A 26,367-nucleotide genomic window follows, 5' to 3' on the forward strand; every position below is an offset into this window, starting at 1 on the left:
AGCCTGTCCTAACATTTCCCTGTCTTCGCTCTCAAGCCAAGATTATGCTTCCTTTTTCATGATAAAATCAAAGCTATGCACTGAACATCACATTCATTCTGTCCCTCTTTATCTCTTCCCTCTTTCTCCACCTCCTTCAGCCCTTTTTTCAACCCCATGACCCTCTTAATCCTATCCCCTCTAGACTCCTGCTTGTCATCATTCCCAATATTCTCCCTGCTCTCCATTACATAAGAGCATGCTTCCTTTCCCTAGTTATTCCTCTTCCACATTAAAAAGTGACCGTTTCCTTTAATCACCCCCCATCATCCCTTTACTCTTCATGCACCTCTAAGAGCAATCTGGTTTCTCTTATACACACTTCTGCCAAAATCTGGGACCATACCACCTCCTCTCACTTTCACAGGTTTTTTTTTGTCCAACTTCACACTGCTCTCACTCCACATTTCATTTGAAACTGCCTTCTGTCCCATTCCTACTTGACTTCTGCTTTTTACACAGCTGATTCCTTTAAGATTCTATGACACTTCCTCAACTAATTTCCTTCCGTATCGAATCATTTATTCAACACTTCTCCCAGGTAAAACTTCTTCCTCAGCCCTTTTCCAACTGGGATCCCCCAACAATTTGTTGTTGGTCCTCTGTCCTCCCCCCCACTTCACAGTATAGCACTGTATCCTAAGCACTCCCTCCCAAAACACAGAGATGATGCTTCTCTTCTTTCCCTCAGTTCATCCTAACAACTGACCTTTCCAAGAAGGCTTCCGTTTAACAATTTAGCACCATTCCCTACTGAAACGAAAGTTTACACAGCAGAACTGAATGCTTTCCATTATCTTCACCTTCTTTTTCTTCCGATCCTTCTTTGCCCCCATCAGTTTTTAGAGAGGAAACTGCTTGTGTAAGGATTTGTATTTCTGCTTCTTAATATTTAACGTGAACATTAATGGTGCCATATAAATAATTACAGTGTTATGCTTGAGTCACTGGGGTGGATCCTACCATTCTGCTGAGCAAAGTTAGAAGCCTTCATCCAATTTAAAATGCTCTTCCTCCAGTGGGGAGACTGAATGATGCTATCACACTTGATGAAGGGACATGGCAGAATTAAGTACTCCTTCCCCCTTTTCCATGTAACAGATATTCACCTGTTTTCAGTATTCCATCAATTCTGAACCATATTCAGTTCTCATCAGGCCATTTTGGATTTCTGTTTCTACTGATTCATTTACAAGGTCATCTTTTCTGCATACCATGGAAACCCCATGAGTATGTAAAAACACCTATATGTGTGTTTGGGGGATTATTAATTCATAGGGTCACCATAACTCAGAAGCTAATTGATGGCACTTAACACACACACTTCTATGCACGGCCTGGTTTTGTTCATTATCACAATGGGGTCCATTCACCTTGGTGTTAGATATAGAGAAAGGTTGGGGGCATTAAGAATTACACAGTGGAAGGAAGACAAACAACTGGGAAATCCAATACCATTTCCACCTCCAAACGTCTTCCTCTGAGATTCTCTAGGTTCTCTAGGGCTTCAGCAAACTGATTTTTCCACCGCCAACACCCCTTCCTTCAATTAATGTAGGATAAACATATCGTCAGATACTGTGTTATTACAATTATTCATACAACCATGAGAAGCATATTCAGTCATCAGAAGGATAGACTAAATATAGGGAAATTTCCTGCTGGGTCAATGCCCTGAAGGGCCACTGCCAGAACTGCAGGGGCCACTTGGCTTGGATCTCCCGGTGGCCTCACTGATCGGTGTCACTTCACCAATTTCCTCATTCTGCCACCAGTTTGCAGGAGGGGGCAATCCACGAGCCAGCATCATTGTTGATATAGCAGGGTTTTCACCTGGGGCATTTTACTGTATATACCCGTGTATAAGCCGACCCGCGTATAAGCCGAGGTGCCTAATTTCTCCCCCCAAATGGGGAAAAATTAGGCACCCGCGTATAAGCCAAGGGTCGGCTTATAACCCCTCCCCCCCCACAGGCTTACCTCAATCCAGGTGCGCAGGCCGGCGCCGGCCGGCAGGGTCCTCGCTGCGCCCGGCAGGGGCGGCGCCGGGGCCTCCAGAGGCCTCTGGAGGCCCTTCCAGGCCGGCGCCGGCCGGCAGCAGCCTCGCTGCGCCCGGCAGGGGCGGCACCGGGGCCTCCAGAGGCCTCTGGAGGCCCTTCCAGGCCGGCGCCGGCCGGCAGCAGCCTCACTGCGCCCGGCAGGGGCGGCGCCGGGGCCTCCAGAGGCCTCTGGAGGCCCTTCCAGGCCGGGCCGGCCGGCAGCAGCCTCGCTGCGCCCGGCAGGGGCGGCGCCGGGGCCTCCAGAGGCCTCTGGAGGCCCTTCCAGGCCGGCGCCGGCCGGCAGCAGCCTCGCTCCACCCGGCAGGGGCGGCGCCGGGGCCTCCAGAGGCCTCTGGAGGCCCTTCCAGGGCGCTCCTGGCCGGGGGAAGCCACGCGGGCACGGCAGCAATGGCGGCGGAGGCGGCGATGGCGGCGGCGGTAAGTTCCCCCCTCCCTCCTCCCTCCTCTCTCCCTCCCTCCCCCCTCCCCTACCGTATTGACCCGCGTATAAGCCGAGGCCGGCTTTTTCAGCCCTTTTTTTGGGCTGAAAAACTCGGCTTATACGCGAGTATATACGGTAGCTCCCAGTCTAGCAGTGAGTCCTCATCTGGCCAGTTTTTAGAGGGGGGGGGGTGTCCCTTTTTGGTTAATTTACAAGTTATATTTTTCTGCACACTTGAGTCCCTGGAAAGCTCCACCTTGTCTACGAGTGGTCCTGTTCTGCAGGTTTCACTATCTACACAGGGACCAGCCAGTTTATAATTAGTTATAGTGGCTAGTCAGAAAGAACAACAAACAGTGCTTCATGAGACGTTTAGTGGAAAGCTAGTCTCTAAGATGCAAGAGCTGTTTTTCTTCGGCTCAAATTTTTAATATATATATAGAAAAGTATGGATAAATAAAGAAGATGGACATTGGCAAACTTTTGTTCGAGGTGCCATTTCAGGAGAGGGTGAGGAGTGACTGCGGCATTTCCAAAATGTGACCAGACAGAATCTATAACATGGGGAATTGTTCTTATTAGTCTCTAACTACACAGCATCTCTCACATTAAGTTGGTCCAATTCACCATTAAGGGAAAACATGGATCAGGAAATCATGATTTAATGTGATATCTGAACTTATGAGCTATGGGATGGATCTAACAGTTGTTTCCCACCAGCAGCACCTTCTACCAGTGCAGCAATTTTCACCAATTATGTCCATTATTACAAACTACCACATCATGAACTTGGGAGCAGCGTTTCAGGGGAAGGTTCATAAGTACACTGGAATTGGGGGGGGGGGGTTGTTTATCAAATATACTATGGATTCCTAACCAGAATCAGAAACTATGTTTTGATGCAGTTTGAAGTACTTTTGCAAACCATGATTTGCCAGCTATGGTTTGGTGTAATGTTTGAATGGACAAACCACAGTTACTATACTTTAGTTTTAGATGTCACTGAACTGGATTGCTGAGCGGACAGGTGACATAAAAGTAGCTAATCATTTTCCCCTGTATGTCTGGAAAATTAAACAATGGGTTAGGTTCCAAGCCATGGGTAGCCCATGTCGTAATTTGGCACGACGCCTGAAAGGAATCTCTATGGTGATTCTCAAAGGGCAATAAATTAAACACACAAATTGATGGCAACAAAAATTGGTCTAATTAAGAATATCATGGTTTTGTCTACTTAAGCTACTCTTTAGGATTTATTTGGTGCCAATAATAGTATGCTTATGCACTGTATAGAAGATAGATATGACATGGTTCTTGGCCAGAGTGCTTAAAATCTACTTTAGAGAAGCTACAGGGAGATGCAGATAATACGCCCACTAAAATAATGAAAAGATATGAATGGATAATCTTTCCTATGCTGTATTATAACAATTAACTGAGACAAGTTAAAGGAAACCACTGGCAGCCGTCCTTTGCTATGTGTGCAAGCCTAAACAAGTTTACTCTTGAAGAAAAAGAAAAATCTCATCAGAAGGAAATTATTTATCAGCTTAAAATGAGAATACCTTTACAATATCTATGATGACTAATATCTATGATGACATCTAACCCTGATTTTAGCACAAGGCCAAGATTAATGTGGGGGAAGGGTCCATCCTGCTTATTTTTGTGGGTTCCATTTCACACCAATATTTGAAAATATTTGTCCCCTGTTCTAGAATGATAAAACCATATAACATTCATGCATTTTCATCATATACATTGCTTTCAACAAACACTATAGTATGCAGTTCTTATGGAGAGAGAGTGCTGGTGGGGGAGGGGTGGTGGTGAAAATTCTCATGTAGGAATTCCCAGGTCTTATATAGTATTGGGATACAAAAACTTAAGTGGTTGTTTTTATTTTACTGTGCAATTAGTCTTATGGTGATGGTTTTCAGAGTATGAGGAATGTTTCTGTAAGAGCTGGGTACCCAAGGTTGGGTGAAAGGAAAATATATATAAGTCTATGTATAAATACTGAAAGTATAAATTATTAGAAGCGCTACATAAAAGTTAAAATTATTTAAAAGCATTAAGATAGCACAATGGCATTTCCTGAGGTTGATAACGATAACCACTTACCAAACATGTTTCGGCCTATGGGGCCTTCATCAGTGGTTAATTAAAACCCTTTGTAAACCTGCACACATTTACAGAAATACATTAATGAATACAAATACAAATACAAACAGTTCAAACCCAACCAGGCATGTGTATATGTTGTAAATTCTATTCTCAATTACTCAAACATCTGGTATAATAGGTTCTTGTCGTAATACTGGTTAGTATAAGTCTCTCAAATACTACGTGTGCAGGTATCAACCTAGTAAAGCAGGCCCTGTGGTAAGAGGCACTGACGATGGCTCCGTCCCAATCAACATTCGTCAATAAACTGCCTTTGCTTTGGTGTCAGGGTGGGTGGACACTTGTAAAACCCCTATTTTACTGTGCATCCTTAGTATCTCTCTTACAAGAAATTTATCACACACTATGTTAAAAAATATGATCTCCTGCCTCTTTGTTTTTCTTTGAGCCGACTGCTCACAGAAAAAGTAACCCCAAAACTGAAAGTATTGAAATGACTAATGCTGGCATTTTCTTCAAATTTAGCCCCCAAATGATTAGTTAAAGTTCTTTGTCAAGAATATCAAATGCCTGCATTGTTCATTTTCTTCAGAAGATGTTTTCTCTGGAAAATGTGGGAAAATAACAAGTAGAAACAGACTCAATCTACACATTTTCCGCAGGCCCTGTGGTATAGTGGTTAGAGTGTCAGATCAGGACCAAGGGTTCAAGTTTCTACTCTGCTATGCAGTTCGCAGATTGTCCTTGGGTGAGTCACTATCCGTAGCGAGAATAAAAATGACAATTTTTTTTAAAGTTGTAACTGAATTTACTAAAATTTTATTTATCCATATGTTCTGTTGCTACTGTTGATCTAATATATAATACTTACGTGAAGAAATTCATAGAGATTGACAAAATTGGTGGACGTCTATCATTAGCTATTAGCCAAATAGTTAAGAAGAGCCTCCATGTTTAGGAGCACTATACTTGTTATCTGAGGCTGAGGACAAATATCATGTATGTCTCTACACATGTTTGTGAGCTCTGTCAAATACACCTGGCAGGTTACACTGAAGCCATGGGTTTGGGACTAGTTCCCTTCATCTATTACTTCCCGCCTTTGGAGAGAACCAGGGAAATATGGTCAAATTCTCTAGTTTACAAGAGTAGCCTTAACAGGCCACTCTCAATAAGACTTGTGTGAAGTAAACTGTAAAATAATGGTAGTGTTGGAAAGGGCCATCAAGTCGCAGCCAACTTATGGCGACCCCATATGGTTTTCAAGGCAAGAGATGAACAGAGGTGGTTTGCCATTGCCTCTTCCCCACGTAGCAACCTTGGACTTCCTTGGTGGTCACCCATCCAAATACTAACCAGGGCTGACCCTGCTTAGCTTCCACAATTTGATGAGATCAGGCTAGCCTGGGCCATCCAGGTCAGGGCTTTAAAATAATAAATAAGTTCAATTGCTGATCAGACTATTTTAAAACAGCTTGACCCAAGTGCAAAGTGTGCCTACTGACCATTTGGGAGGGTATGTTAGTGTGGAAATTTTACACATGTATGGAGTATTAAGAATGTAATATGGTGGCACTCTCATCTTTTACAAAATGAAGTACAAGGAAAGTCCATTTGATTCACCAGCCTGAGAAAATTAAACTACATCATAGCAACTCTGATATTATATAATAGCATTAATGTTTTATACACAGCTGAAGAACTCATTCCATTGTTTAAACCCAATCTGCCTCCCACTTCAGTCAATTAATACCCCTTTTTATTTGGTAAATTTCCCATAAATGACAAGAGTAGGTAGTGGATGGTGATTAAACTAAATAAAAATAACAAAACACAAAGAAGACTTTGTCTTAACCTGAAATAATACTTTTATAATCAGTGCATTATCATTATTTTTTAAAAGCTGCAAGTATTATACTTAACAGACATGTTAAAGATGCCTTGTTTACAAATTGGAACTTATCCTGATGGAATGGTTATTTGCCTCCTGTGAATTAATGTTAGCACAACAGAGCTCACCCTGGTTAGATTTTTAAAGGTAAAGCCACAACATGTTCCCAGAAAGTATCAAACCTGTCAAATATCCAATTGAATGGTACAGAGGCCATCTGACAGAATGCGAAAAATGTCAAGTGATCAAATATGCCCGTGCAGTTCAGACTTTGTGGTGCTCTATTCAACAATTAATCTCAGATTTAACATTTTTGCAACTGTCGGAATCATCACCATCTAAAAACATAATTGATAGCAAGAATATAAAATACTCCACCTCCCTTTTTCTCAGTAACAGCTGTGTAACAGTCACTGAAGCATAAAAAGTGTTTCACTTCCTATATAAAATGTTTAAATTTAGGTTTAAGTTTCCTAAAGAACATTTTTAGGGAACATGCCATTTGGAGTCTGGGTGTACATTACGATAGCTCCTGCCATTTATGCACTACTGCTTCATCTAATGCATTTGTTTTCATGTACAAATTCTAGCTTTCTCTCAAATTTGTACACGATATAATTTTACTTCTTTCCAGTGCCTCATTGTATGATTCCCCCCCCCCCTGCAAATGTCTCCACCCTCCCTTCTAGCAGCTTTCAGATTCCTATGAACTTACAGTCTTTGCTCTCTCTTTTGTGAGGCAGATAAAAACATGCTGCATAGCTTTCCGGTTCTCTCACTCCATCATGTAAAAATGTTCCTCCTGTCTGACAGTAATACAAAAACCTGACCACCTTTCATGGAAGAAAACCACCTATTCTCTTACCTTTACAATACAGTGATACCCTTGGCCATGGTCATGTGAAAATATTGTTGAGCTATCCTTTAACAACCTTTAAATATTGAACCGATAAAAACAATATTTGCAGTTGTACCTTTGAAGCTCTAACAAAAGCTTTGTTTTAGCATTTCCCACAGTGTGCAATAAGAGTTAATAATCAAATCTGTCCCAACCCCCACAAATGTTAAACAAAAAGATAAAAGAAATGCAAATAGCTATTGTCATGGAAAGTTAAAGTACCTGTCTGTATTTTTAAGTGAAAACTATTATCTCTATCAATCAAAATTTAAGAATACAATAGCGCTAATCACGCAAGGTGCTTTGACTGAGGTGCTTTTTCTTCATAAAGAGACTATAAAAGTAATATACTTACAATTAGATACACTATTTGCAATGCTGCTATTTTAAAAAAAAACTTTAAGCAATCTTATTGTTAATAAAATGTGTCTGAATATGTGTGTTGATTTGCACCCTAGAAGACTAAAAAGTCCCTACACATTTTAATAAGGTTGGCGAAATTTTATTCAGATGCTCACACTTGCCAACATGTGGTGGAATAGCACACTCTTCTGTTTGAGAGGAGTTACTCAAACGAAGGAAATAGTTAATTGGTAACCTAAATTCCTACTTCTGAACCCGGTGCTCAGAATTTCTATAAACCTACAACACATTACAATACTCAGCACTGAAAACTAGTTCTTTTGTTCTTTTTCTTGGAATTTTATATATGATTCCCCCTATAATTCAAATCTCTGAGGGAAACTGACATTCTCTTACAGCCAGTGTGCTGCTCTTACAGAGTGTGTATGAGGGAGACAGAGTGTGTATGTGTTTGAGTGAGTGTGTACGCACAGTATAAGATTTTCTTTTTAAAGTAGACTCAATCAGAAAGTGAACGAGTGGCAGTTACTAAGTAAGAAAACACACAGAAATAATGATATCTAGATTAAAAGTAACAGCAAGTGATCAAAATGCTTTTAGTAAACAGCTAAAGCTAGGATGATATTATGCAAACTCTGCCCCACCGAGAAAACCAAGAGGACTCTGTCATCTCCCCCACCCCACCCCACCCCACCCTGCTCTTCCCCTGCATTATCAAGTTTCCTACTCCACGGTCCTGGTTCTCTCTTCATCATAGCTAACATCTCTAGTGTGCTATTAATATCAACGACGAGACGATTCAATTTCCACATGGGGGGGGGATCCTTCTTTTTACAATACAGGCATTCTGGTGAGAACATTAGGTGAGGACAGAACACAAATCGGAGTTTCTTCTTGCCTTCTACAAAAAAGTGTGTTGTATACTATTTGAAAGCATTTAACAAACAATGAAAGCATTATCTCCAGCACAGTTACGAACTAGGATTTGTTAATACAAAGGATAACAATGCTGAACATATTCTAGTCAGTACTCTCAACGAAGAACCTGCCTGTTAAGATTCATTATTTACCTGTACAAGAAAAAGGGGACACCACAGAAGCACCTGCATTCACAATCTAAATGGCTACAGCAAACTCCCTAAAACAACCGAGGTTGCTCAACAAGAAACAACTCTGACAACGTACCAGAAAGAACAAAAAGGTATACAGGTTCTTTAAGTAGTGTAAACTTACCCCATTAATGAAGAGGACGAAAAGCTTTGAGCTGCAGCAAGAATTCCCAACCAAAGTGGAAAAAAAAGTTGAGAGTTCTCAGAACACCAGACGAAGACTTCTAACTACCAGAGTTCCTCTCCCTCGACACTGGCTGCAGAGTAAAGAAGGACTGAAGGTATGTGGTCTAAACACAACAAAAGCCACTGCCTTACTCTAGATTAAATATTCAGGAAGAGGCCCCTTTGCATAAACACAAACACTCCCGCAAATGAGTAACTGGCTCAAATCAGACGCCTGCTGTGCATTCTACCTGTCCTGATCTCTCAGGAACTGCACAGCCTATTTAATAGGGATGGTGGCTAAAAAGATCACACAGCTCTATGCAACCCTCGCAGATAAATAGCAGCAATAACAACTAATAAATATGAATACTATTAAGTACTAAATTGAGATTTGCCATTACAAAAGAAAACATTTTCTCACCCACACACCTTTCAAGGCAGAAAGAGAGAGAGAGAGAGAGAAAGACAAAAGAGACAGGAGCAGTGAAAAGAACCAGTGGCAAACAGATTTTTCTGCCTTCTTTAACTAAACCTCCAATTCTACAGAATTAAATACATCGACTAGGTACCTAAGCACACTATTCAAAAGTGAATTCCACTGATATAGATACAACTCTCCCCCCCCCCCCAAGTAAATGTGTTAAAGACCGTGGTGTTTCTATCTAAAAAGAGACTTTATAACTTACACTCAGACAAGAAAAATATTAAAAATATGTTTTATTATTTTAAAAACCAGTGCTTCAACCAGTAAGGCAATTCTATTACTCAAGGGGCATGCTATTTTTAAAATTGTATATCACATTCTAGAATTACATGAAATATATATAAATTCCAAAATAATGCAGCAATTCAATACACCTTATACTATTAGGGAGGGGAAGAAAATTGGAAATTAAAAACAAACAACCAAAGATGTGACACAGTGTCTTTTGTTCATACAGTGTAGGGCATGATCTAATCAAAACTCAGTCTCTCTCTTTAAAAAATGGGAGAGACTAAAGTGCATGTTTAACACTTCTACTGACATCCTTGGGCTTAGAACTGCTTAACTTTGACTAGTTTGTACATTGCACGTTTCCAAAGTTCACAAACATTGTCCCTTAGAAGGAAAAGAAATGTCTTCTGCTTTTGAGGACATCAGAATATAGGATCAATGGATTAAAGATTAAATGGATAATTCTGGTTTGGGGCAAGTTCTGCTGTTACTGTTTGGAAAACTTTCAAATATTCAGGCATCTTTCACACACACACACACACACACACACACACACACAAATAGTTTTCCGTGTGTATATGTGAGCATGCCTGTGTAGGTGTAAAGAACTCTCCCCTTAATATGGAGAATATCCATTCTTTTTCTCTTTCATGCATTCATTCTTTCATTCATTCATTCATCCTTTTAACTCTTCAAACAGAATCTCGGGTCCACATTTGTTTTTCTTTTAACTCTTCATTCACACCTACATTGCTATATCCCTCATCTCAACAACATGGCACACATTATACAGAATGTTTTCAATACCTGAGATTCTCAATACCTTGGCAAGGTATTTTTAACTGACATATTTAGATGTCAAATACAGGATTGTTTATTTATTTATTGTGTACTATAGCAGATACACTAATTTTACTTATCTGTTTTCCCCCTTTTCCTTCCTTTCCCTTTCTCTTTCCTTTCCCTTTCCCCCTCCCTTTCCTTCCCCTCCTTGTCCCTATTGCCATCTTCTGGACCAACTTCACCCTACAGATGACAGCTTCACCTATATGAGGTGGATGCGTAGTTCAAGGCGCCATGTTGTACTATTAGATTAGGAACAATGGTTTTAAAATTATATGCTTTTAACTCTATATTTGTATACTTATTTTTTGCTGACTATTGTTGTAAGCTGCCCTTAGCCTGGCTCTGCCGGAAAAGGGCAGAGTATTAACCAAATCAAATAAATAAATAAAAAATTTTTTTAATTAAGGTGCATTATTACATTATTGTTCTTGATTCACCTGGCATATTTCTATGGTTAGAAAGTATAAGAATTAATATGGCAGTTATCATACTACTCTGCACAGATATCACAGTAAACACCTCTCATAAGTGTTCATCGTATCTATTCTCGCCCAAAAGAAAGGAAATGGAAATTTGATCCTGCCTCCCTGAGCATGCTGCGGGACTCACCCAAAGCTCAAGATGCCCTTCCCTTAGAGCAAGAACAAATGCTCCAGTGAGTTAGCTCCAAACTACTGTTCGGTCTTCTGCTCATATACTGAAATGTTTAAGCTCCCCCATCCCAACAACAGGCCCTCAAACCATTCTAAAGTCAGGGACCCTGCAAAGTAGCACCCAAAAAGGCATGGCAGACTAACATCAGAAAGAAATATTGTCCCACACTCTCACACATGGGGGGGGGGGTTAGATCCCAGCCAATGATATTAACACAAGATACAGAGCAGCAATGGTTACTGGATTGTATCTTTGTCAGGGTATGTACACTAATGAAAGCAGACAATTTCAAGCACATGTAATCTTACAAAAGTTATTTCTTTACCTATCTTTATTTATTCCACTTATATCCCATGTTTCTCTCTGATGGGGGCCCGAAGTGGCTTACATCGTTCTCCTCTCTTCCATTTTATTTACGCAGTACCAACCCTGTGAGGTGGGTTAGTCTGAGAGTGCATGAACACACACATGAATACATAAAGTTGCCTTATACTGAATCAGACCATCAGTACTGTCTATTCAGGCTGGCAGCGGATCTCCAGGGTCTCAAGCTGAGGTCTTTCACATCACCTACTACCTGATTCTTTTAACTGGAGATGCCAGAGACTGAATCTGGAACCGTCTGCATGCCAAGCAGATAGGGTTGCCAACCGCCAGGTACTAGCTGGAGATCTCCTGCTAGTACAACTGATCTCCAGCTGACGGAAATAAGTTCACCTGGAGAAAACGGCCGCTTTGGCAATTGGATTCTATGGCACTGAAGTCCCTCCTCTCCCCAAACCCCACCCTCCTCAGGCTCTGCCCAAAAAACCTCCCACCAGTGGCGAAGAGGTGCCTGGCAACCCTACAAGCAGATGCTCTTCCACTGAGCCATGGCCCCTACCATGACTGGCCCAGGGTCATTCAGCAAGCTTCCATGGCAGAGTTGGGATTCAAGCCTGGGTAGATCCTAGATTCACTGAATTAAAAAAAAAAACACTCATTTGTATCTAAAAATTAAGGATGCTTCTGAAATTCTCTTCTGAATTACCACCAGGCTTTGGGGGGTTGGAATTACCTGTTCTTGTTTCTTAAATGCAACTGATACACTGGGGACCTCTGATTACCTGAATTCCTTTTGTTCCCAAAGTTTATACAAGTACTGTACGTGTACAGTTTGCCAAACCTTTCTATTTCTAAAGATCATTTGCATTTCCCCTTCTATATCATCAATGAGAATTGTACCATCATACAAAATGTGTGTGATGCTATAACCAAATTGCATCAAGATGTTTTTTCAGTGTATTTTTTCCCGTATTTTTTACGCAAGAACATCCAAACATGGAGGCGGGGGAAGAGACAAAAGAGGTCTAAAACGCATGGTCGCTGAACCTCCTTCATTTCCGTTTCAGCCAGGATCAAAGTACCCCAGGCTGGGGGGGGGGGGGGAACTGGACACATTATCTTGAATGAGCAAGGACGAAACTGTGTGCAAATCGATCCATGAAAACAGAAAATGAGGGAAACGTGGAGTTTCTGTTTAGTTTGCCACGTCCCACGCCCCCCGTGATTGGTCGTTTCAAATTGACCCCCCAAAAAGGGCGGACAGCTCGTGCCATGAGGGGTTTGGAGGAGGGTGGGCTGTTATGACACGGGAAGACTCAACCCGTGAAAGTTGTGTGCTCGCTCAGTTATTCTGGAATAAGCCAGGAAGAATGGTTTGACTCGGGCCAGAAGAGGAATGGGAAAAGCCGGGTTCATTTTGCGTCGAAACAGGGCTGAGCCGACAATCAATAAGGTAACGTCTGTTCACAAAAATTTGACCCTGGCTGAAACAGGGACTAAAGGAGGCTACAGCGACCATGCATTTTTGACCAGAGTTGAAGGAACAGCATGTATAAACTACATGTATACTCATTCTGGAATACATTTTAGAAACCCTCTTGAGAATACATTTTAGAAATGCCCTTTAGAATACATTTTAGAAATGCAAGACACTGAGGGGCAGTATCTTGCAATGCACAACAAAATTATCCCTTAACAACAACAAAAAATGACATCGGCACCTAAAACCACCATAGTGGCACCAAAGATGTAAAAACACTTTTCCTAACCTGATGGGTAAATAATGCTTAAAAGGATTGAAAACAAAAATCTCTTCTAAAGAGATTTCAAAAGAAACATTTGAGACCTCTGCTAGACACTATTTTTGAAATGAAATGACCTTTAAAATAAGGTGTTGGATAATACACTGTGCACAGATAACAGTGATCTAACCTTGATGCAAATAAACCATAGAACAAAATGTAATCAGTATATCACTGTGTAAAAGCCTTTGTCCATCCCTATGGAGGTTCTAATGACTGTTTTGGCAGTTCTGGCTGGTAGTTATGCCTTCTTGCTCACATATATCTCATACTGGTTGAGCAAGCTAATGGAAATGCTGTTAGTGGAATCCAATATTAATGCTCTGTATCGTGCAAAACTGGATGCAACTGAATATATTATACAATTATAGGTGGTATCTAATTCCATAGGTAATAGATGCTGGATTCTAAATTAATATTTTAATAAGGAACCTGAAATAAATACTATGGCTCAGGTAGAATATCTTTACATTCTGGATCTGCCCACCTCTCTTGCTGTAAGTCTGTTCTCTATTGGCGCAACTGAACAGACATAGGACTGGTAAAAAAAAAAGAAGAAGAAAATCTGTAGTCAAGATTCAAATGCCTGAGTGACATGTCCTGATGCACAGAGTCAAAGATGTCATCTTCATGCAAGCTCCACTAGCTATAGCTTGAGAGAAAAATAAAGCAGAAAGGGGGGTGGGGGTGGAGGAGGGTAGTAAGACCTCCAGAAAATAAACAGGGTGTATGGTTTCAAAGGCTACAGACACAGACATCTCATTGTTCGAGCCAATTATCAGTGGAAAATAATAACAACAGATGGATTCAGAGTCACTGACTTTTCATATGCACTTCATCTCTGCACAACAGATGATGAAATGCGAGAGCTATCTCAGAAAGGCAAAACATCTTTCAGTAAAAGAACTCTATACTCCAGATGGGGACCTTCTAAGGCAGCTGATTATCTTCTTATAATGTTTTAAGATAGGCTTACTGAAACATTTTCAGAACTAGTCAGATACGATGGGTACAATGGCATCATTGTTTAGAAGATGGAGACGCTTTGGATTTGTGACTGAAAATAGTCACACACATTTCTAGAAGGTTAGAAATGTGCATTTCCTGTTTCCACATCAAGTACTCTCAGCTCCAAATAAAGGCCTGATCCCATCATTCATAAACTGGCATAAACTATAGTGGGGACTTTGCCAGTGGAACTAGGCCCAAAATTGGAACGTCTGCTTCTGGCAGAAGAGTAATTCATCTCCCAGCACACCCAGATATACACTTACATTACTTGGGCGAGGAAGCCACATACAAAAATTAGTCTCAAGAAATAACGCTCTTCACCATTTCTTATGAAGAAATGAGGGATAAATTATAATTAACCATTACAGCACACCCAGGAAACGTCCCAATGTTCAGCTAGCATGGTGGCTACGCAGTATTAGCCTGACATGGAAATTCACAGACCACAAACAGTAAATTTGGATACTCTCTGTAAGGTGGAAGATAATGCACTCATTCTCTCATAAAGCTCGTTTAAACCAAGAATAATCGTGTATGACAAGGAGAAAATATGAAGCTGGACATGAGACATCTGCATTTATATACCATTGCTATAATCCAGAGAAACACTCAACTATTTCTGCATACCTGAATGTATTTTTTTTTTACCTCTTCAGTACCACATGGAAAGTTACCCCTGACACTGATTTGTAAGGGGGGAGGGAATCTTAAGGCCCGATAGATGTGTGTAAGTAGTTGTGAATACATCAAAGAGCTTTCTGGATGGTGGCCTCTATCTGCTGTGATTTCCTAGGCAGTATTCTGAACCGGAAATGTCCTCATCTTTCAGGTATCACTTCCCAAACTGGAAAATGGGAACAATAGTGACCTGTGTTGTTTGTAAGATTATTAAACAATATTAAATGTCTTGCACATGAATAATAATAATTTCTGCATAAATGATTAATAGCAATAAATATATTTATCTATGCTGTACCAGGATTGGTGGATGAGGTAAATCAAGCCGATATATAATAAATCATACATACCAACCTTTCACTATCACTCATCTTTTCTGGGAAATGAAGCATAATATGCTTTCAAAGGAAAATAATAGCAATATGTAAATGTTAGTAGGTCAAGTGATAAGCCACCCCAATAAGTGTCACATAAATATACAGTTATGAAGCCATCACCTTGTACAACCTTTTTATACTTCATCTAAATCGTGCAAGCATATATTTTGAATAACATGAAATGGGCATACCACATTCTTAAAGACATGGACTAACTGATGGGAAAATAATTCACAGTGGGTAGCGGTGTTAGTCTGTCTGCAGTAGTAGAAAAGGGCAAGAGTCCAGTAGCAACTTAAAGACTAACAAAAATATTTTCTGGTAGGGTATGAGCTTTCGTGAGACACAGAAAATATTTTTGTTAGTCTTTAAGGTGCTACTGGACTCTTGCCCTTTTCTACTGATGGGAAAATAGTTTATGAAAATACACACAGGCCCACAATATATAAAGTGGGGGGGGGGAGAGAGACATAAATGAATCCAATGTGCTGCTTCTCTATTTGTACCAGCACAAATTTCCGATCTTTGCAACAACAAAAAAGGGGGGGGGGAGAAAGCCAGCAAAGAACCTGCACACATTGGCAACCATATAATTATAAGAAATTAGTTCGTGAAAAAAAAATTAGGCTGGACAATGCTTTTATTAAAAGTTATAGTGAATGCAAGGAAAGTATTTTCTCTGAACAAAAGATACTCAGGGGTGTGATACAATAATGCAGTTTGGTCCATGCTATGTCAACAGTCCTTCAAAATTAGAGCGCAATCCTGAAGGGGAGGGGCTGAATTGGCATAGGAGCCGGTGTGACCTGCGCCAAATTAAACACCCATTTATCCCAGGATAAGGGGCACTTATGGGGTGAAAACGCATGGTCGCTTTATCCTCCTTTAATCCCTGTTTTAGCCAGGATCGAACGCACATTAGGCAAAACGCATGTGTTCGATCTTGGCTGAATCCTGGCTGAAACAGGGATTAAAGGAGGATAAAGCGACCATGTGTTTTTGCCCATGATGATGTCATGGGGGCTCTGCCACCAGCACAGCCACACCAGGAGCAAAATCCCTGAAGTGGGAGACCACACTGGCGTGTGAGGGGGCTTTCCAGTTGCAGCGTTGCTACGCCACTTCTTTTGGTGGCATAGTCTTGCTTTTCTATGGGGGCATTTCCCCCATTTTACATTTTAAATTGTTTCACAGCGCATTCCTCACCTTTAAGGGCAAAAGCCCTCAGGAGGCCAGGAAGGCACTGCACTGGATTTGTGGCCCTCCCCACTGGCATCTGAGCTACTTACGCTGCAGTAAGTGGCCCCAACACTGGCGGGGAGGACTTGATGCCGGTCGCCGCTGTGATACCCTGGGCACCCTGGATGCCAGTCGCCGCTGTGGTACCCTGGGCACCCTGGATGCCAGTCGCCGCTGTGGCACCCTGGGACGATGGTGGGGTCTTCCGCTGGTGTCCCACTGGTGTAAAGGCCCACACCGGCATCCCAGGGGGGTCCCAGCATCCCGGGAGGCGTTCTCGGGACACTCCAGGGGGAGGAGCTGCCATTAGGCAGCCTCCTGTCCCCATTCACCCCGAGTACACTGGCAGCAAGAGGAGCGAGGCTGTGCCAGCTTTTTGCTGGCACTGCCTCGCTTTTCTCAATGGGGCGAAAAGGCCACGTTTGACCAAAAAAGCCTCTAAAAGGGTTTTTTTTAGTGTGTTTTGGCAGCCATGGAATGGCTTAGAAGGTGGCTCAGGAATGGGCTGTTATTTTCTCTGTGGCGGCCGGGAAGTCTCTGTGGAGGCGCTGTGGCTGAACCGCTCCTGGCTGCCGTGTATCCACCCCCCATTCAGGAATGGGTTGCTCCTCCCCCCGCTTGAAAAAGAGTTGGTTTTTATATGCCGACTTTCTCTGCCACTTAAGGGAGAATCAAACTGGCTTACAATCACCTTCCCTTCCCCTCCCCACAACAGACACCCTGTGATGTAGGTGAGGCTGACAGAGAGAATGACTTGCCCAAGGTCACTCAGCTGGCTTCGTGTGGAGGAGCGGGGAAACAAATCCAGTTCACCAGATTAGCCTCCACCGCTCATGTGGAGGAGTGGGGAATCAAACCCGGTTCTCCAGATCAGAGTCCACCGCTCCAAACCACCGTTCTTAACCACTACACCACGCTGGCTCTCCACTGTTGTTAACCATTACACCACGTTGACTCCCCACTCCATTGCCACTAAACCAAATATCTATACTTCCTGCTTAAGAGATACACTTGTTGATAGACAATTTTAATAGTCACCAATTTCTGCATAATAATAAAAGAGTGGGAAATCTTTATTTGGGTTATCAGCTCACACTAAATCTTGTAAAACCAAAGAACATGCATTTGTGTTATAAATACTCCCATTAACCCTCTAAATTTGGTGTAATACATTAGTCAAAACTTCAGTTTCTTTTTCTTCTCAGTTTTGCATCATACAGGATGAAAGAGAAAATACAATGAAATATCTGAGAAACATTCTGTTGTTACATTAAATTCTGTCTTGTTTTCATAGATATACATAGGAAAACATGTTACATAAGACTATAGTGCAATATGCAACCAAATAAAAGTGAAGTTCTTTGACTGAAACCATTTTAAACTCAGAAAATTCAAGTTATCATGAATGCTTACTTTAAAGTAAAACACACTGAAGTCTACAGAACTCAATACCAATTAAGTATCAACAGATTGTACTGTCACTATCTTAACTGCCCAGATAAGTTGTCAATTGAAAGGGTGTTTCAAAGGGGGTAGAGTCTGTAGTAGCAGAACAAAATTCAAGTCCAATAGCACCTTACAGACCAACAAAATTTTCCGTCAAGTCGCAGCCAACTTATGGCGACCCCTTATGGGTTTTCAAGGTAAGAGTCTTACAGAATTTTGCTGAACTCCCCCTTATTTAAGCAAAGGAGCTTTATGGTTTTGGATATGGCTTGCTAGATACCAACAAAAGCCTTTCCTCAGTCACAAACCTTCTGTAGAACGTTCATCAATGGTGGCATTTCAGCAAACTCCTACTCAAAAGGCAAAAGAGGAGTAGTGGGTGGGAAAGGTAGACTTTCCATTCAGCAAAAAAGAGGTTCTCCCTTGGATAATCAACCAGGGTTTGTGTAATTAGATCACAAATGATCTCTGCTTTGGACCACAATCAAAAGGACACACACAGTGAGGCTAGCCACCGGATGGGGGACCATACCAATTGCTGAAGTCTGCTTTAGTGTCTGACCACCACTTGGCAACTGAAAAGCACATGTCTGGTTACAAGCCATAGGTTAGCACAGCTGGAGCTATTGAACACATTATTTTCATTGTAGCATCTGGTGCTTCAGCACAAGCCATATGCCATTCCATTGGCTTCCTAAAACCAGCTTCCAGTTCTATTTTTTTCTTTTATGAAGTCAACTAAAAAATAAAATCCTCTTTGACTCAAGAAATTTTAATTTCTGATTTAATGTTCAGTTGCTGATGACTTCTGAGTTACCTGGGTAGGTATATTTCTTCTATGGTGCTTAATGATGCTAGAAACCATCAGTATAGGAAGCAAAAAATTGTTTGTTTAGGAGATTTCTATGCTGCCTCTCCAGTCCTACTCAAGGCTCACAAATAAAATAATAAAATATCAAATCTAAAGAAAACACAATCAAAAGAAAAACTGAAACCTGTTCTTTATAGAAATGTGAAAGAAGGACTGAAAGTCAACTGTTTTCTTTGGAAATACAAGTGTTTGGCCTGGCCAAAGCCATGCTACTTTCATATTACCAAGATAAGACCACTAGACTTGTCAGGTCCGTCTTTGCACCAGGGGAGGTTTTTTTATTTGAGGGGGGGAGCCTGAGGAGGGCAGGGTTTGGGGAGGGGAGGGACTTCAAAGCCGTAGAGTCCAATGGCCAAAGCGGTCATTTTCTCCAGGTGAACTGAACTCTATTGGCTGGAGATCAGTTTTAATAGCAGGTAGTACCTGGAGGTTGGCAACCCTAAAGACCATGATCTATTAATTGTTTTAGGTTAAACCCTTCTTTGTTTGACTTTAACATGAGCTTTTTTTTAAGACAGTTGCCCACAAACCCAGGACTGAGTCGGTCAATGAACTTACACATACCTGGTTTGCATAAAAGGGAAACATATTTTCCAAACAGATATAGCCATCTTTATATATACCAGATTTGGACACAATTATTCAATTGTTCACCAAACAATTCCTTCGACAGTCAAGGGAAGCATACACACCCAAGTCTTACTAAAGTGTTGTTAGTTCTTTATTAAAAAGTCACTCTTGTTAAAGTGGTATGTTCTTTTTTATTATGAAAAACTGTGAAAGCCATGCAGAAAATAAATTATATATCAACATTTTGGCTAGAAAAAAAACCTGTCTGTTAAAAAAAATCATCATTTAGGTTATATTTTAAATCAGGAGGCCCCTTTAGCCTGACTTTAATTCTGTGGAATAATATATTAGATTCAGCTACTGTACATTTGATACCAAATAGAAATTACTCAGATATAGCACAGGCACTTACTATTTATTTCAAACGTCTATCTCAAGTCAGACCAAATACTACGAATGTTTCCTGATTTATTTATTTATTTTAGTATCAAGAATCACTGCACTCCCAAAACCACACTGGCATAAACATATGTTCGGTGCATGGGCCAACTTCTCGGTGGGGCCTGGAGAGCTCCCAGAATTACAACTGATCTCCAAACGACAAAGATCAGTTCCCATGGGAAAATGGCTGTTTTCGAGGGTGGACTATGGCATTTTCCCCCCCACCGAGGTCCCTCACCAAACCCCGCCTCCCCAGGTTCCACCTAAAATCTCCAGGTATTTCCCAACCCAGAGTTGGCAACCCTACATCCTTCCCACACACCTCCCTTGAATAAGAACCTGTGTTTACTCTTGATTAATTTCCTTGCGTTCCTCACTCATTTTCTTTATTTCCTCCCCTTCCCCCCCCCCCAAATAGAACATCAGTAGAAGTCTTTCGGGCAAAGACAATATCAAGCTGAGGCATGATCAGGTGTGTGGTATGGTATGAGTAAATCGTTAGCTTCAACCTCATTTAATTCCCAGTCCATGAGGAGTCTGATAATTATATAAAGAAATATTTATCCACGGTATAAAATTAATACGGGTTTATTTTAAAAAAATGCACCCTCCAAATTCCCACCCCCTCCTTTCTTCCTCTTGTGGAAAAACGATCATGCAAAGTTATTGCATTTTAGACTAATAAATACAGAGTGTTTGATTATTTCTCTTTCTACAACATGGATACTGTGCAGGATAATCGTACTTTTATGTAAAGGTAATAAAAACTCTCCCTCAAAATAAACATAATATTGTACAGTAATCAAGCAAGAACTATTTTAGGATCTTTTCATGTGTAGCCATTTACTTTGGCACAGAATCGCCATGTGTAGTAAAGAATGGAGTATATACACTAAGGCAAAAAAAAAAATTAGACCCGAGAACTAATACACAGTGAAAGACAAATTTAAAGCAGCCTTCTGGTGTTCTGACACAAGAATATAAAAATGACATGAGCAAGAACAGATTAGTTTACATACTTTTCAATCACAGCTGCTGCTCAGAAACCACAATACCTTTAAAATGACACTCTGAGGAAACATACAGCCCGGCTGCAGCAGTGGCAAGGCATACTTAACATGAAATTAAAAGGGCATTTTTTTATTTACATACTTTATCCGGCACTGAACCACCCCAGTACAATTACATGGGAAGATTTTTAGCAGGATTAATTTAGGAACAAGCTAGTGGATAAATAGAGCGCACAGAGAATAATTCTGTGGGGCAAATTTATACCTCCAGCCTGAGATGTCAAAACTTCGTTTTGACAAGAGAAAGAGCAAGCCACATCTCCCCTTGGTTAATATTTAATTGGGTGCTAAAGATTTCTTATAGAGGACCTCTGAATTAGTTGCTGACAGCCTTGCAAAGAATCCCCAGCGATGCCAGAGATGCATGCCCTTGCTGTATAAACTAAAATAACATGAAATTTAATCAAGTCATTCAATTAATGAATCACTTTAGTGGACACTGCTGCCCAACTCCTATTTAATTACAAAATTTAAAAAATATTTGCACACTGCAAGCGCTCAGATGGGCTGCGGGGTTCCATAATACATACTTAACACTTGAGTTGGAGGACAAATTTATATAATAAATGCACAGCTAAGTGCAATGATCTGAATCCACTCAAAGTGCAAAATCATTTAGTTTACCGTGTGGGATTTAAAAAAAAAAAAGGCAAATCAACTTTCACAGTCTTTACATTTATGATATCGCCATGGCTGAGTTTCAGGAAACTCACCAATACTCTGCGAACTGCTCGTGCAAAAGGCTGTCATCTTGACAGCAATCAGGGGAAAAAATAGTCTTAAAAGACACACTCAATAATGACAAGTATTTCTACCGACAACCAGATGCAGTAGTATTTTGATGCTTGGAAATCTGCTGAAGGGTCAATAGTCATAGAAACATAGAGTTGGAAGAGATTGCCAGGGCCATCTAGTCCAACCCCTGCACAATGCAGGAAATTCACATCAGCCTTCCCCCCCCCCACAGTAACCCCTGCTCCATGCCCAGAAGATGGCAAAAAAATCCCTCCAGGGTCCTTGACCAATCTGGCCTGAAGGATAATTGTTTCCTGACCCCAAAGTGGTGATCAGCATTACCCAGGGCATGTAAGGAAGAGCCATGAGAGCCAAGCACTGACTCAACCCTTTTTGCCCTCACTCTCATGATCTCTCTAAGTTCACAGAATCAGCATTGCTGACAGATGGCCATCTAGCCTCTGCTTAAAAACCTCCAAAGGAGAGCTCACCACTTCCCAAGGAAGCCTGTTCCACTGAGGAACTGCTCTAACTGTTAAGAATTTCTTCCTAAAGTTTAGCCAGAAACTCTTTTGATTTAATTTCAACCCACTGATTCTGGTCTGACCTTCTGGGGCAACAGAAAACAACTCCACACTATCCTCCATATGGCAGCCCTTCAATCCATTCAACTGAAAAGACAAGTCTCCCCCATCCTATAATTATGCATTTGATTTTTCCTGCCTAAATGCTGGACCTTATATTTATTTCTGTTGAAATTCATTTTATTTGTTTTAGCCTAGTTTTCCAGCCTATCAAGATCATTCTGTATCCGGACTCTGTCTTCTATTGTATTTGTTACCTGTCCCAATTTAGTATGATCTGCAAATATAATAATAATAATAATAATAATAATAATAATAATAATAATAATAATAGTTGGTTTTTATATGCCGACTTTCTCTACCACTTAAGGGAGACTCAAACCGGCTTACAATCATCTTCCCTTCCCCTCCTCACAACAGACACCCTGTGAGGTAGATGAAGCTGAGAGAATGTGACTTGCCCAAGGTCACCCAGCTGGCTTCATGTGTAGGAGTGGGGAAACAAATCCAGTTCACCAGATTAGCCTTCGCCGCTCATGTGGAGGAGTGGGGAATAAAACCCGGTTCTCCAGATCAGACTCTACCACTCCAAACCACCGCTCTTAACCACTACACCACATTGGCTCCACGCTGGTTTAACAGCTTGAGTCCTCTCATCCTCAGGGGCCTGAGAAATTTCCTTCCAGCTTCAGGGAGAGGCCGGGGGAGTAGCCCTTGTTCCAGTGGTCCAGAATCAATGGGGAGATTCTGGAACCGATTGCTTAGCAACCGAGGCTCAGAATTTCTCCTGATTTTCCTGCTCCTGTGGGTTACATTCTTCCATGTGCCCTCCTCCTGTGTTGGGTGCTCCTCCATTTCCTGAGATGCCTTTTCCTCCTCCTCCTATTGCCCTTTCAAGAATGCTTCATGTGTTCTGTCCATGAATGCTTCATCACTCCTTATAAAATAGTGGATAAGCGTGCCTCAAGTCCCTGTATCTTCTCCTCCAGTAGGGCTACTAATTACACTTGCTGCAAGTGTAATTGCTGTTACCCTCAGGCAAAAATACAAACATGCCACAGACTTTGCAAGTCACTGCCTCACCTCCCTCCCTCGACTCATTGCTTTGATCCAATGAAGAAGTTGTTTTCTTGTGTTCCCCTGAAAACCTCCCTGCCAAACTGCCTCACATGATTCCCTGTTTGCAGAAGCAAAACTCTTAACACATACAAGATGTAAGAACCTTTAAGTTTTTTACAGGATCCCCTGGCCTGACCCTCAGGCGAACAGCCACAAGCCAAGAGCCCTGTAGCTGTCATCCTTAGGCTCATGCCTCTGAGGAGCAGCCCTAGAGTTCAAGGCTCCACAGCCACAGCAAAAGGCAGGGACAGCAATCACCTCCAGGGAACCAGCACAATCAGCCACAAACCACACAGAAACCACTTTCCATTAGGCTACAAACACCCACTCACCCTCAAACACTGTCCTTCACATAGCACCCTCAGTTAATGCTCCCTAGCAGTTAAGGAAAGATTAAAAAAAAAACTCACCAGTCCTGCAGCTCTACCCCTTTCTCCTTCTCATGAATAACCATCTTTTTTCCTGAATGTCATTTTGCAATTCTATCCTAATCTTGCAGTATTCCAGACACTTGTCAGCAATCACATAAGAAAAAGTTCAATATTGCCTCAATCCTGCCAGATGCTGTACAAGGAGGTATGTAAACCCCTGGGGTTCTTGACACTAAGAACCAGGAGGATTCCGACAAATACCAACCAACACAAGTGTTAAGTTTGAATTTTTCTTACATTAGCTATGTAGCACACAAGGAAAAAGTGACTTTGATAGAACTACATTTATTACAACGCAAGTAAGATTAAACATTCAAGCAGACCACTAAGAAAAGACTCAGATGCCTGAACCTCCCAGATATTATTAATTCCTGCCCCCTTCCCAATGGGGCACAATGAATCCCTTATTTGCACAGTATTATTTGTCCAGGCCACATCTTATAGCTTCTGGGCCCACGTGGATTTAATTCTGTAAAATGAAATATAAATCTGAGCCCAGCATATTTCAGGGAACACTTCTGCCTCTAAGATCTTCACAAGAGTCCTTGATCCATACTGCCAAATGAGTAAATCTATAGCTAGAAAAGAACAGTAGCTGCTACTGCAGAGCAGGAGGCTTGGGGAGAAGACTAGGAGAAATCAGTTCAGGGAAGGAACAAGTGAGAGGGACTATCCCTTAATAGAATCATAGAGTTGGAAGGGACCATACAGGCCATCTAGTCCAACCCCCTGCTCAATGCAGGATCAGCCTAGAGCATCTAATCATTTGTTCCACAAACAAAATGTGGTATTTCATTGTTTCAGTTCTGTAAGGTGACTTGGACAATATTGCTGGAAGGGCAGATATATAAATTATAAATATAGGAGTAGGGAACACGGTCTTTTCAATCATGGCCTCTACTGTTTGGATCACACCAACCATGAGAGAGCTGCTTCTTTTGCCTTTAGGATGTCACATAAAGCCTGCTTTAAAAAAAAAATGTGTTGCACATTAGCTTGGACTGTTCTAAGAGCTCTTTGTACTTACTGCTTGATTTAATTGAAAGGTGCATATGAAATTTCTGAAATATTTAAGATACCTATAGCAAGCTTTTCAGAAACTATACCCAATAAAGAAGTGCATACATACATAAACAAACTCATTATTCCAAGTAAAGTCCAACCAGATGCATGGGAAGTAGAACTCTATTCCATACATTTTTACACCCTTCACATCCATACACATAACGGTGAATCAATCCCCAGTCTCCTTCTCTACCATGTGAGGAACAACAACAACAAAGGAACAACAGTCCAAAAAGTATGTTTCAAAAATGTTCAATGTTGGGAAGGGAAACGAGTAGGATAATTAAAAATAGAGGAGAGAAGAATGGTGTAAGCCAGTTTGGCTCCCCACTGAGGTGAAAAGTGGGGTACGAAAGAAGTAAATAAATTATACGAAGGGGGAAATAAATGCAATTAAGCACATATCTGGAAAATTTGACTTGAGGTATTTTTTCATGAAAACATGAGTGTTCGGCTACTTGGAGGTACACAGAAAGATGGGGAAAGATACAGAATTCCATTCAAGCTTGTTTCCTAACAGGAGTTTCTGTAAACAAGTCCCTTTTGTTCTCGGGCTTCCTTGTAGTGGACTTTTTCCCACCCTTAAACTGTTCTTTTTTTTTTTTAATCCAGTCTCTTGAAGCAGCATGTCAAGTTCTCCCAAGGTTATTATGATATTGTTATTTAAGCTTATAGATGCTCCTCTACCATTTGGGGGCGAGTGCCATGCTTGACAAGTAGCAAAGGCTTTTGAAAGTCTGTTTGTATTAGTTTTATGGACCCATTCTACTGCTTAAATCAGGTCTCATTAAAATTACCATCCACACAAGTTCTCCCACTGGGGAATGTGCATGCCAGAGTTACTCTGCTTCCAGAGGCGATGCTTGAAGGGGATTGCCTGGCTGCAAAATAGCTGTGGACGTAGAATGGAAGAGAGGGAGAGGGGGATAAAAAATCAGAAAGACTTGAGGGTCGCATGCAAGTTTCCACTACTCTCCTGAGAATCCCACTGCCATTCTTTCTGCAGTTGGTGAAAAGCACCCATGGGGGGGGGGTGTTCTCATGAGACAGGGATGCCCACTCACAAGGGCATCTATGGCTTCAGCCGCCCGTTTTACGACCGAAATGTTACAGTTCCGTGCAAACGTTGGACTTGACAGATGACATAAACTGCACACTGGCCTCTCAAAGTTTAATTTTTAATAGGAATGGTACTTAAAATCTTAACATAAATGTATTCATGTTCAAATGAATACAATTAAAGCCCATTATTACATCTGTGTATCCTTCTGTGTTAATAATCTGGAAGGTCTCCTCCCTTCCACTTACCGTCT

The 26,367-nt window shown here is 41.3% G+C and overlaps 1 protein-coding gene across 5 annotated transcripts in view; it reads right to left on the reverse strand.

Moving 5' to 3' along the window:
* FOXP1 (forkhead box P1) overlaps positions 1-26,367 on the reverse strand; it is a 564,105-nt gene that overhangs the window by 393,151 nt on the left and 144,587 nt on the right. Inside the window, exon 1 of one of the 5 annotated variants that reach the window (XM_056853024.1) lies at positions 9,033-9,064. The exons of the other annotated variants lie outside the window; for them this stretch is intronic. The gene's annotated coding sequence lies outside the window, so the exon portion shown is untranslated. Of the gene's footprint in view, positions 1-9,032; positions 9,065-26,367 lie in introns of those variants that run through there. 5 annotated transcript variants of the gene reach the window in all.

This window comes from Euleptes europaea, chromosome 1, assembly GCF_029931775.1.
Source record: "Euleptes europaea isolate rEulEur1 chromosome 1, rEulEur1.hap1, whole genome shotgun sequence".
NCBI classification, from domain to species: domain Eukaryota; kingdom Metazoa; phylum Chordata; class Lepidosauria; order Squamata; family Sphaerodactylidae; genus Euleptes; species Euleptes europaea.